The sequence below is a fragment of the Octopus bimaculoides genome, chromosome 28, assembly GCF_001194135.2.
Source record: "Octopus bimaculoides isolate UCB-OBI-ISO-001 chromosome 28, ASM119413v2, whole genome shotgun sequence".
In the NCBI taxonomy this organism is placed as follows: Eukaryota; Metazoa; Mollusca; class Cephalopoda; order Octopoda; family Octopodidae; genus Octopus; species Octopus bimaculoides.
This window is the reverse complement of record NC_069008.1, coordinates 12,709,752-12,722,839: the sequence shown is the minus strand read 5'-3', so window position 1 is coordinate 12,722,839 and position 13,088 is coordinate 12,709,752.

Here is a 13,088-nt window from a genome sequence, read left to right as displayed (position 1 = left end):
TATAATGGTAACATTGTGGCATTGTATATATTTTTTGTTAAAAAAAAATCAAACTGTTTTAAAGTCTTTGCAGACTTATTTGTGTGCTCTGCCCCCAGCAGGGGCAGGAATTGAAATGGTTTTTGAACTGTTTTAAACTGTTCTTGAGGAGAATTTAAATTATTTCATTCTTGTGTTTTCTCTAGTTCTTTGGTTATTAATTTGGCCGAGTATGTCGGTTGAAATTATCAGAGAAATATGTGCTCTTGAAAAGAGTAATATTGATGTTGGCAGTAGTGCCAACACTGTGAAGAAATTTTTGGCAGTTGCCACAGTGGCAAAAGAAAATATTGATATTTCTGTAGGAATGCTACAGGAATATTTCAAAAGAATGAAAGAGGAGGACAGTGATGTGAAAATATCACCTTCCTCCAACACTGTAGATACGGAGAGAAAAACAATTTTGTTTAAAACCTACTGTACAGAAAACAAGCACTTCAAGCACTTTCAAAAGGAAAAATTGAAAAATGTTTTGCCCCAATATGGAAAGACATAACTTATATTGCAAGGGGCAAGACATATGGTGCCGTGGAGGTGCATTTTGCCATAGAGGAGATGGCCCGCGGGTACTCTGTGAGCCCCCTGAAAACTAAAGAAGTAGTACTTCTGCCAACCTACATGGGGAGGCATACTTCCCAAATATCTGAACAGGATGCAAGTGCAAAACTCTTCAGGATGACTGACCTGTTGATAGTCAAAGAAGTCAGCCAAGGTGATAAACTTCTATTTGAATGCTTGGATCATTCCTTTCACAACATCAGGAGGTGTAACGATCTGTTTGGAGGAATATGCGTCCTGTTTGTTGGCAGCTGGAAGCAAATTCTTCCAGGTGTCAAGCATGGAAGTCGACCTCAGATATTCAACGCAACCTTGAAGACATCATACATCTGGAAGTCTATCACAGAATTGAAACTATCAATAAACATGAGAATTCGCAATTCCTCTGATGCGACATTCGCTTCCTATCTAAGCGACATTGGAGCTGGAAACTGTATGTATATTGAACCCCATAAAAAAAACAAAAACAATTCAAATCCAGCCTGAGTTTGTCCAAGAAACTTCTATTTCTGAAATGTGCAAATTTGTCTTTGATGGTTTAGGCAAAGAGCATACGAATCTGTCATGGTTATATTCACAAGCTGTTATTGCTTCAACCAATGATGATATCAACAGCATAAACGAACATATGATCAGGAGCTTCCCAGGAGAAAGTCGGGAATATCTAAGTTCAGACACTGTAGACCAGCGGCTCCCAAACTGTGAGTCACAACCGGAATCCTAGTGGGTCGCAAAAAGTTATAAAATTACACATTAGCTTTGATTAACTGCTGTCTATCGAGATAGTTCAAAACTCATGTGTTTAATACCAGACTGGTTGTTTTATCAAGCAGTAGGCTTTTTTCACGAACTTAACAAATCAGAGGTGGTCATTTTCTCGAGTTATTTATTCGTACGTAATCGTAAAAAGGAAAAGTCTGTTTTTACCTATTTATAGAGAACTTTAACTAGGCGCAGTACAACACTGATCGAGCCGATAACAGTTACTGCTTCAAGGTTTTGTATTAGAGTTAATACCTGCCCATAGGGTATGGAGACGTTGAAACAGTTATAAAACGTTTTGTTTCACATTTAATATAAATAGTAAAAAATTTTAATAAATAAGACAGTATGGATTTCACTAATAAGTTTATAAATTATTCAAAAATGTATAGGAGTGATCACCAGGAGGCTATTAATTAGCCAATGAAATGATTGGAATAGACAGCAGCTAGGCGGTAGATGGATCAATAGAGTCTATCTGATAAACAGTTTGAATAGCAGTGCATCGATTGAAACAACGCTTATTATTAATTACAAAATGACACATGATCTCAAGTGTTGTATTTTAATTCTGTCAGATCTATCGTTAAGTTGAAATTGTCTATTTTTCTAAATTAGAATTGTTTGTATTTACTCAGTTCTTCATATTATGGATAAATGGTTAAAAAAGTCAGTTGAAGTTGATGACGACAAGTCTTCAGTGAATCGAAACGAAGAAAGGTCCAGTCAATCAAAACTGAGCCAGTCAAAGCGAAGAAAAGTATTGAGAAAGTATGATTACGAGTACTTAAAAATGGGATTTACATGGAGTGGTGTTGAAGAAGATCCACGACCACGATCCATCATTTGTTATGAACAACTTGCAAACGAGAGCATGCGTCCAAACAAATTGCATCGCCATATTGAGACTAAGCATTCCGAGTTAAAAGACAAGCCTCTTGATTTTTTTTGAGCAAATGTTAACCAAGTTAAAGATAGGACAGAGCGTTATGCAACGTTACACCAAAGTAAATGAAAAATCTTTGTGTGTGTCTTACTTGATCAGTTTGAGAATCGCAAAAACTGGTAAGCCACACACAATTGGGGAGACTTTAGTTCTTCCAGCTATAAAAGATACAGTTCATAGGACAGATTAAATTAACTTTTCTTTGCAGCTTGATGAATGTACAGGCTTTGCTAATCAGGCAATTCTGATGGTATATGTGCGCTTTGAACATGAAGGTAATTTGAAGGAAGAGTTTGTTTTTTTCTGCTTCACTATCGACAAAAACAACTAGTTCTGAAGTGATCAAGATTGTGAATGACTACATCTTTACAAATGTGGGTTGGATTTCAAGTTTTGCGTAGGTGCATGTTTGGATGGAGCTGCCGCAATGGCAAGACAGTATTCACGAGTGGTTACCCAGATTAAGGCACTTGCCCCAGAATGCAAGTCGACGCTCTGCTTCCTTCACCAAGAAGGTCTTGCAAAAAAACTAAGCAGTGTGCTCAGTGATGTTGTAAAAATTGTGAACCATGTAAAAGTGAATGCTTTAAATTTGAGACTATTCACTGCATTATGTGATAATACGGGAGCTAATCATAAACAGCTCCTATTGCATACTGATGTACGTTGGTTATTGAGGGAGAAAGTTCTGTCAAGAGTGTTTGAAATACGAAATGAGTTTGCAGAGTTTCTTCAGGACAAAAATCCAAATTGGTCGCAATTGTTCAGAGATGTAGATTGGTTAACCAAGCTGGCCGATTTGGCTGATATCTTTGTCATCTTTAATGATCTCAACACCTCCATGCAGGGCATGATGGCTTCGTGTTTTACAATGGCAGACAAGATCGATGAACAGAAATGAAAGCTAGAAGCATGGAAGAGTTTAATGCTAAGAGATTGTTATGACATGTTTCATCAATTAGCAACAATCATTGCCGATGCAGGCAAAGACATTATTAGATCTCTACGAAATGTCATCAGAGAACATGTGATGAATCTGGCAGACCGGTTTCAGTTTTACTTTCCAGCAGAAGATAGTGGTTCTAATAAAAACACTACTTCAAGAGCAAGAAATTTGAAAAGACATTTAGAGTGCTTCCATCGAAAAGTCTTAGAAAAAGTGATTGAAAAGGATAAAACAAGTGCAAAAGGTCCAAGAGGACAAGAAGCAAAACCAAATACTTCAACATCAGTTGGTAGAATATCAACTGCAAAGCAAACAAAGTCACAAAGTGCTTTATTTCTGACAAAATAATAACAATGACTGCAGAAACATTTAAGAAGTGTCTTATTAATTTAGTTGTAAGGTCAAAAGAATGCAGTTTCCTTTCAATGTTTTGTGTATAAAGGATGCAGTCTGGCTTGTAAAAATAAAGTAGGTCTACGTCTAATGTCTCACAGAAGGCACAAAGACCAAAATGTGGATTAAGAAAAAGGAAAGTAAAATTCCTTGGCGCTCATGTGTTGAATACAATGAAGAGTCCATCATATATATATATATTGTACGTGTGTGTGTGTGTGTGTGTGTGTGTGTGTTTGTGTCTATTGGTTTCAAATTTTGGCGGCACAAAGCCAGCAATTTGGTGGGAGGGACTAAGTCGATTACATCAACCTCAGTGCTCAACTAGTACTTATTTTATCAACCCTGAAAGGATGAAAAGTAAAGTCAACCCTGGCAGAATTTGAACTCAGAATGTAAAGACGGATGAAATGCCATTAAGCATTTTTCCCAGTGTGCTAACTCTTCTGCCAGCTCACTGCTTATAATATGAGTATGTAGTGAGATATGTTGGCACTATTCTGTGTGGCGACATAGCACAGTCGTACTTGCCCGTTTCATCCATTTACTACTGTTTGTAGAAGGATACATGTGGCAACTTCCGCCCAACAGTAAAACACGGTCTTTCCAAGCGTCCGATAGAGTTGCTGTGGAGATGTCAACGTGTTAACATGAGTTTGTCAAGCAGGCCAATGATTATTATCACACGTAATGACATGCTGACATTTACTTTGTGCACCACAACTCAGATTACCTTGGCAGCATACTAACCACTTTAGTAAAGTTGTTAAACTCTTCCAGCCATTTCTACACCTGGAAGAAAGGAAAATTGAAAATGTTGAGGTAGAAATAATAGAGAAGGTGTTGTGCTCCATCTGGCAAGACATAACATATCTTGCCAGAGGAAGCAGATATGGAATAATTGTGGTTCATTTCAAGACAGCAGGAAAAGCAAAAGAATATGCTGTAACCACAGTAAAGTCAGATAAAGTGGTCCTACTATGCACATATCATGGAAGGACTTCCAGGATCGGGGTGGAGGAAATCCCACCGGAAATAGATGTGGCTTGAGTTGCGGCGGCTGTACTTCTGGGAAATGAAGAAGAGATAGCAGTCTTCCAAGTCACAGAAACAGAAAATACAGTATGGAAGGGCCAAACATTGGACTTGATCATACAGAGCACTACAGAAACTCTGGAAAATATAGTTGAAACAGTGACCATTGGAGATGTAGTGTTGAGAGTGTGAGTAGAGGGCAGAACTCATTGTTGCTTTAAATGTGGACACAGAGGCTACATTAGAGGATACTGCCCTCTGCAGAAAACGAGAAGTCAGGAGGAAGTTAGAAAGGAGCAGGATAAGGTGCAAGAAAAGAGGAATGAAGAAGACCAGTGGAAAGTAGCTGAAGGAAGAAAAAGAGGAAGAAAGGACAGATTGAATTAGAACCCCAAACCATACCCACCCCATCCATACCTTCTCAGTCCCACCCTCCTCCACAGACACCAAGCCCACCCATTCCCCTCCAACACAAACACACTGAAAATTCTTATGCTTGTATGATGGCTGAAGGTGTGGACAAGGAAACTGCTCAATAAGACATCGAAATGGAAGACTGCAAGATTTGTTCATGTCAAAGGAGGGACAAATAGTGAAGGATGGCATTCATGTGTTCTAGTGTCCGACAGTCAAAAAGACGAAATATTGAAATACAAGGATGGTTATAACTGTTGGAGGGTGATTTGTGATTTAAAAATGATACCTGACAACATACACCAAGGAATATGGAATTGATATTTTAAAAAACACAGAATTTAAAAGATAAAAGGAAGCAAGTGATGCTGCTTGAAGTGAGGCAAGTAGCTCGCTTACCCTTGACTTCCTGTCTTGCGCGTTGGCTACTTCCTGTAGACCCGAGGATCAGAGTGGAAGGGTGTTTTTTAACTCCATCCAAAATGGAACTTTGAAGTCGACTGAGTTCATGAAAGAAATTAGTAAGGCAGCTAAAAGGTAGGAGAAATTTGTTTTTGGGGTACAGTGGAGCTACGTTATTTTATTGTTAATTTTTACAAATAAGGTATCTTCACTGGCCTCGAAGCATTTTTTTTCTCCTTTAGTTGCGTTTGTTTTAGTAGGGCGTTACCTCGCTGCAAGAATTCTTTCTATCTTTTGATTTTTCTGAAGACTTTTTGTAAACGGTTATTTGTTGCTTGCTGCAAAGTTCGCGGCGAACATCTGTTTTATGCCTAAAGTCATTATGAAGTACCTATATTGGATTACCTGGGATTGCCAGGATTTCGAATAGGCCAAAAGACATTTAATTCGAACACGGCAAATTTAGCGGTGTTGTAAATTCAATTTTTGAAAAAAGGAAAAATTTGAAAATTGCGACAACTGGATTATACTACGAGCACCACCAATTGTGAACCATTATTGGATTACCTATATTGGAGTACACAGGACTGGTCAGGAGTTCAAATACGCCAGAGGACAGACATTTAACTGTGAACTTTGTTTTTTTTTCCTTTTTGTTTGTTAATTTTTATTTCCTTTTTGTTTGTTAATTTTTATTTTTTAAATCTTTATTGTTATTTGTTCGGAGATCTTGTTCCTGCTAATTTCCTTCCACGAACTATGTAAGAAATCATGAGGCACCCACCCAGGGCCAACCCCATTTCCTACACTTCTATCATTGTTAAAATGGCTCACCTGACTTAGAACACACATTCCTTTCCATACCTCAGTGCCAGCTTTCATTTTACTTTAATGACCAACCGTTCTTTCTAATTTTACCTCTTCACTACAGAAATATCTTCCCTTTATTGTCTATTTTGTCTCCCACAAAATGACTGGTGAGGGTGTAGTGACATCATCTTGAGGGTCTTCAGCATGCATGCACAGAAAACTAGCAGCAGCAGAGTTCTCTTGTATATCTGATTTGAGACGCTAACAGCTGAACTATGCAGACATGTCCTCAGCAGCTCTCTTCGCCTCTGCTGCTGACCTGAGACGTTCACAAATTGACCAAGTCTGTGTAGCTGGAGTTCTGAAGGAGTCAGTCGTACGACGTTGGCTAACCTGTGAAGAACTCCTTCACAAATTATGATTAAACAGACTTTATCATGTCTCTCCCATTGTTACCTGTATTTACAGATGTGACACAGTGGTTTGCACAATTAGAAGCACATTTTTCAGCTCACGGCCTTTCAGCAATCCAACAACTACAACTCCTCTATTGTAGCATGCCTCCTCGACTCACCACGTCTAGAGATCCCATTACAGATCCTAGCCCAGACACCACCTGTGCGTCTATCAAAGCGGAGATTCTGCGCTGCAACACCAGGTCTGAGCAAAGTAGATTTAATGAGTTAATGGCAGACGAACAGTTAGGAGACAAAACCCAGTCACAATTTTTGAGCCGCTGACACGCCTCTTCTTAGGAAGATTTTCTTTTCAAGGTTGCCTTCCAACCTTCAAATTATTCTGGCCACAGCCCTTGAGTCCAACACTGTGGACCAAATCGCTACTATGGTGGATAAGATACTTGGATTCTCTGCACAGCCATCGTCGCGTGGGGCTTGCATCTGCTCTGAGGCCCCTTCAGCAGCCTCAGCTAAATCTTCTCTTTCATCATATGATGACCTTTCTGCCAAGCTGGACGCTCTTACTAAAAGGATGGACGCGTTGTGCCGCAGTAGTAAGCGCTTTTCCCGTTTGCGTAGTCGCGGTCATTCTGCCTCTCGGTCACACTCCGGGCTGTGTTGGTACCACTCCAAACTTGCAGATAAAGCGCACAAGTGCATCCAGCCTTGTAGTTTCAAACAGTTAAACTAGCTTCAGAGGAGTTGGGCACGTCAACTTCCTCCTCTTCCCTTTCTACTTATCCTGCATTCTTTGTGAAAGATCTGGTGTCGAAAAAATTGTTCATGGTTCACACTGGTTCTTGTAGCATTTGGCCTCTTCGTCTCACTACAGACAAGCCAAAACACTCTTCTATTATTCTGCACGCTATTGACTCATCTCCCATAGCCACATTCGGTCAGATTTCTTTATGCCTCGACATTAATCAATGGGTATCGCGCTTTGGTGTCCCCCGCGACCATCACGGCAATTCGATTTGCGCCTTTTTAGTGAACTCACGTGCCTGATCGGTTCCAAGCACTGCCGTACAACAGCGTATCACCCAGCGGCAAACGGCATGACAGAGAGATTTCACAGGCAATTAAAAGCAGCCATACGTGCATGCCCAGATATAAACAAATGGATGGAATTCCTTCCTCTTATTCTGCTCGGTATCCGTATATCCGTTAAGGACGACATTGGTCACTCCTCGGCTGAGTTAGTTTACGGCACCACTCTGGCCCTGCCTGGGCAAATGATTGCTCCAGTTCCTCCAAGGGATATTCCTGATCCCACATTTTATGTACATCGTCTCCGAGTACATATGTCCCATCTCTCACCTAATGCACCCCGTTTGCAGAAAACCGACACTTATATGTTCCCTCGGACATTAACCAATGGACGCTCGTTTTTATCCGGAACGATGGAATACCATCGCAAATCCATCCACCGTATTCTGGACCCTACAGAGTACTACAGAGAAAGGAAAAATACTTCCTCGTTGACAGAAATGGCAAGCCAAATACTATTAGTATCAATCGACTTAAGAAAGCTATCGTCGAACCTGAATTCTTCGCATCATCGTCCACTCTGAACCAAACCGACACAGTTTCGTCAACACCTCCCGCAAGTACTTCAACGTCTTCACAGCACCCTCGAACAAGAAGCGGGCGAAGAGTTCGCTGGCCAGCAAAATACATACAAGTTTGCTATTTCAAAAAGATCCCAGGTGAGTGATTTACAGGCACCAATGCTTTAATTTCCACACGAACAGCTACAAAATTTAATTATATTTTTTCTTTCAACTGAACTTCACAAGGACCATACCTGTAACACTTATATCACATTAATTCAATTTTCTGTTTCTCATATTAAATCAAAATTAATCTGCTTATTCAATCAGACTCAAATGAACTGAACATTTTATTCATGAACTGAACATTTTATTCATGAACAGAACGTTTACCCTTTTACTTGTTTCAGTCATTTGACTGCAGCCATGCTGGAGCACCGCCTTTACTCATAACCTGAATTTTTTTGTCTGCATGCCTTCTCAATTTGATTCATATTTTGCATGTACCCTTTTTTTTTTTCTCGTTCACTTTGAAAATGTATTGTTGCATACACACCCGCATGCACCTTTTCCTTAGTGCCTGGCCTGGCACACGCATCTGCACACATGGTTCATATATACACAAATGCTAACTCTGTCACATTCATGCACCACACATGCCTACGTCGCCTGTTTTCACATGCTCAATGCGCCCTTGTAGACACAACTCATCTCTGTAAGACCCGAGGCTGGTCACGCATACATAGAGAAAGTTGTCTGTCTCTTACAACGCGCCAGCATGCCACACTTTTATTCCTGCACGATCGAGGCTTATAGTACCTCATGCACCGGCTGGCCAAATTTCTCCTCAACCATTCCAGGGCATTTATCATGCATTTCTTTGTCTCGTTTGTTCGTTCGCTTCCCTCCCACGAAGCTTACTGTCGAGGAAAGTGATATAGGAATCTGGCAGGCGTGAAGTGGATTCGATCCACTATACCCAAATTTGAATAGCTAGGCTGAAGCGGTGTCTCCACCACTTGACCCCTTTCTGACCTCTTCTACTCCATCTAGAATAGAGATAAACAAGGCCGCCAGCTAAATCCTTTGCACTCACTACCCTGCTTCATAGCTATAAAAACAGGAGACCTCCAAGCAAACTTCCTCTTTCAAATTTTTTAGTCACCAGTGGTCACTTGACGACTCATGGAGAACGAAGCCTGGCTGACCAGCTACAACCTTGGCAGAGGGAGAAAGTTTACTGTCAACCACTGTGAGACAATGGCGCACACATTATAACTAATACGAGCTCGCACCCTTTTCTCTATAACCCTACCATCTCTCTCTATATATAATTACTACTATGAAAAAGTGTACATACAGATACAGGCCGAAATTGTTAACCTTGTATGTTTTACGTACAAACTGTTATACTATTACACTGGCCTACCCGTCGTGGTATGGCAACATATAAAGTAACGGTAAATAAACATTTCTGTAAAAATGTTGATCATCTTCATCGTTCATCTTCTAACCAGTACAATTGGTAAATAATACTTATCGTTACAATGGGTGACACATCGACTACTCAACACACAACATCCTATAACCGTTACAGATATTTTCATATATAGTAACTTATGAATCATACGTGGTCGGTATATGGAATGTCAAAGATTTTTGTGTTATGAGAGAACAGAGATTTGAATGACAATATGAATATGCAAAAAGAAAAATATTTAATATATTTTCAGAGTGAAGGAATAGAAATGCTTACCAATCCATTATTACGCGTTCATTAACAGAAATTATCTTGACATTATATTTCTATACAATCACACATCGTAGTTGAGAGAATCGTCCAGAATATACTCGATCTTGTTATTGATTAAATCTGGGCATAACTACAGATGTGTGCCGCACTAATTATGTTTCTTCATTACTTTCAGCAAAATACTTATCTCTTACCGAAAATTCCCAGATATATTTTAGAGGATGCAAATTGGGGCTATAACAGAATTTGTGAAACATTTTTCGGAAGGGTGTAGAGGAGTTTCGACTTTTTAACTTCGTAAAAACTAGGTAATTATTTGATAATTTTTTTTTCCACAAATCAGTTTCCGGTAGTGTAGATTATGATTATGTGGGAATCTAATGTGAAAACAAAATATGGGGTGAAATCGGACAATTCACAAACCACGACTTTGTTTCCTCATACGTCTTACAAAATTTGTGAATTTTCTTGTCAAACATCAAGTTCCGATAAAATCGTAATGTACACAATCTACAGGGCATTTGTTAAACGTCTTATTTTAAAATATTTATTTTTGACACACGTGTACTCATGTCTAATCATGAGACAAAGGATGGAGAATAGAATTACTATCAATGTCTGCCAAGCAACAAGGTTTTACCTAACCCATGTCCAACTACTTTTACGAAAATATTTGTATTATTATATCTTACCTGTTATGCAGCATAAATCTGTGTTTCTAATGAAATATCTTGAATTACATCAAATGTATGTTTCAAGGCGCCATTCAACACGAAATTAACTTTCACAATAGAAATTATAAAAACCGACTCGGAAATACAAACGGCGAAATGTACTTAGTTTCTCTTTATAAGCTTCCAAAAGAAAATATATGTATTACGGTATTTTAACGGGCATAAGGAATCCTTTTTCCTTTTCTTTTCTTTTTTTTAATCAAAAATTAGGTTTTAAAATATGGGCGTTTTTTATACATAGATAGTATTATAGTCCCTTACAAAACCTTTTTTCCAAATTTAAGTGGGTTCCTTATACACGTTAAAATGCGGTATATCAAAATATTTTACTTAAAATAAAGTGATAAAAAAATATGGGGTGAAATCGGATAATTCACAAACATCGACTTTTTAAATGTAGTGGAATTATAAAAAAAAAATTACTTAAGACACAAAATCAGGGGAATTCCGTATATATCTCAATATCGGATAAACTTAGTATTGTGACGGATGGTACAATATCATTTGGTACCATCATTCTGAATACGTTTTTAAAGGAGGAGGTATAAGTCTCGCTTTGAAGTGTCATTTTTAATTTAAATGTTTCTCAAAAGTAATTACTCAGATGGAGAGTGCGTTTACCCAGGTGACTGTGAAGATGATTTAGTACGTGTCGTTTCCCCATACACATACATTGGTGTTTTAAGTTTTGCTGTGAATGGCACTAAGAAATAAGTTTAGTCACAATAAACATAGATTGGAGGATGGTAAACAAATAAATTTATGGAGAAATACAAATAACTATTTTAACCAGCAGTGAGAAAGTAATAACTGATTGTTGAATTGATGTGTTGTTTTTTTCTTTCTTTCTTCCTCTTTTTTCTCCCGGTTTTGGATTTGTATTTTTTGGTAAATTTTCAGAAGTACAACTGCATGCGTTTCATTAAGAAAAAAACAGAAAGTCGAATATTTTGCGTGGGCAAGAGATGATGGTCAAGCAGTAATAGATGACAGATGCAATGTACGCATTCACCACCTTAGCTCGAACTTTCAGGGACAGCTTCCTCAGTAAATTTCAAGGTGAGACTGGCCACCCTGTTCATCACCTCATCTCAGTATTTCTCCACTTGGAGGTCCAGACCAAACCAGACTCTGAACCCTAAAATTCACTCCATAATTGCCCACGGGCATTTGGCATAGTGGTTAAGAGTGCGGGCTACTAACCCCAAGATTCCAAGTTCAATTCCAAGCAGTGACCTGAACAATAATAATAATACTAATAATAATAACATCGAAAAATACCTTAGGAATGGGAACCCAGGTTCGAAATTTCCCCAAGACACCTGATGAAGGCTGGAGGGTATATCAGCCGAAACGTTATGTTAACAACAAACAAGATGAGGACAAATTTCGGTCAAATGTAAATAATGTACATAATTCTGCATCTCTTAAATATAGAATTGAATATTACTGTTTTTCTGTTTGTTTCATTTATTATTTCTTTGTGGGGTGTTAAAGAAGACATTGTTTCCCTCCTTCATTAACAAATCCTTTACAGTTTTAATGTCATCAATTGTTAAATTGAGTTCTTCTTTTGTTTGTTTTGCCATGGAGGTGAACCCGTTACTGTCTGGTTTGTTGCCATTGTTGTTAGTGTTTGTGGTGGTGCTGTTGGTGGTGGTGGTGGTGTCAGTGCAAATGTTTTTCTGCTTTATATTTTCATTCCTCTCTTCCTCCTTCTCCAGTGTAGGAACAATAGTGGTGGTGAGAGGAGGGAAAAATCATCATCCGAAAGGCAGATTAAAATACCGCTTTCACTGTCTTCTTCAGCGTTGCCCGCACTGGAGCATCTTTTATCATCCTCCCTTCTGCCTTTTATTCGATAGATAAGGGGGTAATTCACAAAGAAAGGAAATAATTATGCATGAAGACCCCATCATCCTTGACCTTGAGGGACAGCCATGAAGATGATATATCATCATCATCATCGTTTAACGTCCGCTTTCCATGCTAGCATGGGTTGGACGATTTGACTGAGGACTGGTGAAACCAGATGTGTACATATAGTCTTTGTGTATATATCATCATCATCATTTAATATGATAGGTAGCTGCATACATACAGGGTGTCCACAAAGTCTGGGTACATGGAGTAAATAAAATCATAGCATAAACAATTAAATATAAGAAATAATTTCTTAAACCCCATGTGTTAATCCCCATGTACCCAGACTTTGTGGACACCCTGCATGTATGTATGTATATATATATATATATATATATATATATGTATAAAGAGAGAAAAGTTAG